The 3,067-nt window shown below is 37.4% G+C and overlaps 1 long non-coding RNA gene across 1 annotated transcript; it reads left to right on the top strand.

Annotated features, from left to right (window-relative positions):
* Positions 1-731: 731 nt before the first annotated feature.
* On the top strand, positions 732-2,867 carry LOC104468420. The gene is made up of 2 exons (XR_727622.1): positions 732-951; positions 2,238-2,867. It is a non-coding gene; the product is annotated as an uncharacterized LOC104468420 (long non-coding RNA).
* The last annotated feature ends 200 nt before the right edge of the window (positions 2,868-3,067 follow it).

Here is a 3,067-nt window from a genome sequence, read left to right as displayed (position 1 = left end):
TGTGACCAAAGTGCAGGACCCGGGACTTGGCTTTATTGAACCTCAGACAATTGGCCTCAGCCCATCGGTCTAGCCTGTGCAGATCCCTCTTCACAGCCTCCCTACCCTCAAGGAGATCAACACACCTGCTCAGTTTGGTGTCATCAGCAAACTTACTGAGGGAGCACTCAATCCCCTCATCCAGGGACAGGCCCCAAAACCGATCCCTGGGGAACACCACTGGTGACTGGCCGCCACCTGGACTTAACTCCATTCACCACGACTCTCTGGGCTTGGCCATCCAGCCAGTTTTTTATCCAGCAAAGAGTGTTCCTCTCTAAGCCATGAGCCACTAGCTTTTCTGGGAGAATGCTGTGGGACACAATGTCAAAGGCCTTGCTAAAGTCTAAGTAGATGACATCGACTAGGCAGGTCACCTGGTCATAGAAGGAAGGTCATTGAAGGTTAAAATGATACAGGCATCTTAAGTGAGTTAAGACTTCTTACATTCAAACTGCTTTTGATAATTTCTATTGATAGTACTTTTGCTGTGGAATTAGAGCACAGTAATTTGTCAGAAAACTTTTTTTTTAAATTCACTGATTTTTGTTATTCTGCCTTTTGCTGTCAATAAATACGTGTTAAAAGTGTATATTAGTGCTTTCAAAAAAGCGTTGTTGAAAAGAAATGCTATGCTTGTCCAGTCATGTTGCTTCTAAGTATAATTTATTAACAGACCACTGTTCTCTTTGCAGGGATCTCGTGCACAGACAAACAGCCAGTGCCGTGGTGCAACATATGTCTCTTGGTGTTTATGGGTTTGGCTGTGAAGATTCTCTTAATCATTTGTTAAATTACGTATGGCCTAATGTGTTTGAAACCTCTCCTCACGTCATCCAGGCAGTTATGGGGGCTCTGGAGGGCCTCAGGGTTGCGATTGGTCCTTGCAGAATGTTGCAGTATTGTTTACAGGTATGTCCTCGTGTATGCTGGGATAGCAGACACAGCAGTTATCAGGCAGGGCTTCTTTCCAGGAGACAAAAAAGTTGATGATTTCTAGCAAAGGAAAATGGTGTGGCTTTTTGTCTCTTTAAAGTAATCTTTAAACATGGCAGTCTGTACCAAGGACTTCAATAACTGAAGTATGCAATCAACAGAGATTTTGGTACAGTAAGATAGCTGATTACACTGAGGAACTTGGGTAGAAGTAGCAGGTAACTTAGACTATAGATTGGCTAAAATAACCTAGGCCTCTTGACTTGTAAAATGGAAGCATCTCATAATTTTGAGGACCCTAAATAACAACTGGGGAATAAATTAATAGTGCAAGGGGTTATGAGAACAAGTAACAAGTGAGATAAATAAACGAGAGGATAACCGAAATGTTAAATCAACATTATTTGTTGTTAGACAAGAAAAACAGTAAGACATTTAAAACTGTGTGAGAGTAAAGCACTAGAAAACAGTGCTTTGATCGCCATTACATCAACACTAGTTGGTTGAGCCTCTATAAATGTGTATGTGGTGGCAAAATCTGAAGGCTCCTTTTCTGTGTAGTTGCATGTAACAGTTCTCGCTGCGTTGGCTGTAGAATCTAAACTTACATAACAGGTGAGGAGCAAGGATGAGTGTAATTCAGATCAATGTAGAGAAAATGTGACTGCATTTTATTATTTTTTCATATAGAATTTCACTGTGTGGGTTTTTTTTAATGTGGGGAGCTTCTGCAAAAAGGTGCTGACATCAGTAGAAAGGTGAAGGAAGTCTCTTGCACAGTGAATTTTTTTTGCAAATAATACATGTATATTCTTACTACATGTAACTGTTTTTTCTAGAGCTTTCACATTCTGCTCATGTTTTTAGGTTTAATAATAGTTTATCTCGTGTATTCGTATCTACCACTCTGCACAAATCCCAGTTAGCAGAGCCAAAGATAAGACTCAGTTCCAACCAGTTATACTGCAGCAGATTTTAATTTTTATTTTTAAAGAATACAAAACTAGAAATACTTCAGTGGAATTCCTCTGTGCAGAAAAAATATAAGAGAATCTGTCTCTAAATAATACTTTGTTACTACTTGCTAGTTTAGGTAGTCACAAAACCCGGGAATGACACATCTAGTGTACCTTCTTTACTATAAGTGGTGTAAATTACTTAATTTAAAAAAAAAATGCTTATTGTGCAAAACTTGATTAAATTCAATAACAGACATTTTGACCTTAAGCTTTTAATAAATTTTGTTCTGTTCTTTGTTCTAGGGTTTGTTTCACCCTGCCAGGAAGGTCAGAGACGTTTATTGGAAGATTTATAATTCGATCTACATCGGATCGCAAGATGCTCTGATAGCACATTACCCAAGGATCTATAATGATGAAAAGAACACCTATATTCGTTATGAACTTGATTACATCTTATAATCTTCTTGTTCAGTTGTTTGTGTTTAATGCACAGCTGTTCTTCAATTAAATGCTTCAGATTTGTTGATGTAAAATTTTAAAATATTGGAGATCAGTATAGAGCTGGTCAGAGGCAGAGCTAGGAATCCAGTAGCATGATTTTTTAAATATGTCTTTGTTTTTTGATGTTAAACAGTTAAAGCCAGTAGTGACCAAGAAAACAGTGATTATAATGTACTGGAGGGATTTCATTTTGGATTCATCTTTATGAAGATTTAGATTTCATTCCTTGTGTTTAAAGGGGAGGTTTGAGAAATAAACATTTGTGTATAAAAACTAATTTGTGTGTGGTTTTTGGACAGAGGGACTTGTAAAACAAGTCTTTTGATGGATTAAGTATTTGTTCATGTAATAAATAGGTGGCATAAAACACTTTAACCCTTTTTGTCATCCCCTAGCTTTTGAATAAATAACAAAAACATAAAAACTGTAGTTAATGTGTGTATCTTTGTCATGCAATAATGTAGTTGTAGTCTGGCTTCTGGTTGCAGTAGTGGCAGTTTATTTTAATGGAAAAAGTAGTGTTTCATTGCTTGTTATTGCTTCATCCACAGTATCCTGGTTGTGGGGATGGATTAGCTTGTTAGGTTTATCAGAAGTTAAGCAGTTTATTGTAAATCATACGTGTAAAA

Source organism: Pterocles gutturalis, unplaced genomic scaffold, assembly GCF_000699245.1.
Source record: "Pterocles gutturalis isolate BGI_N339 unplaced genomic scaffold, ASM69924v1 scaffold40384, whole genome shotgun sequence".
In the NCBI taxonomy this organism is placed as follows: domain Eukaryota; kingdom Metazoa; phylum Chordata; class Aves; order Pterocliformes; family Pteroclidae; genus Pterocles; species Pterocles gutturalis.
This window is presented reverse-complemented; position numbering and strand designations above follow the sequence as displayed.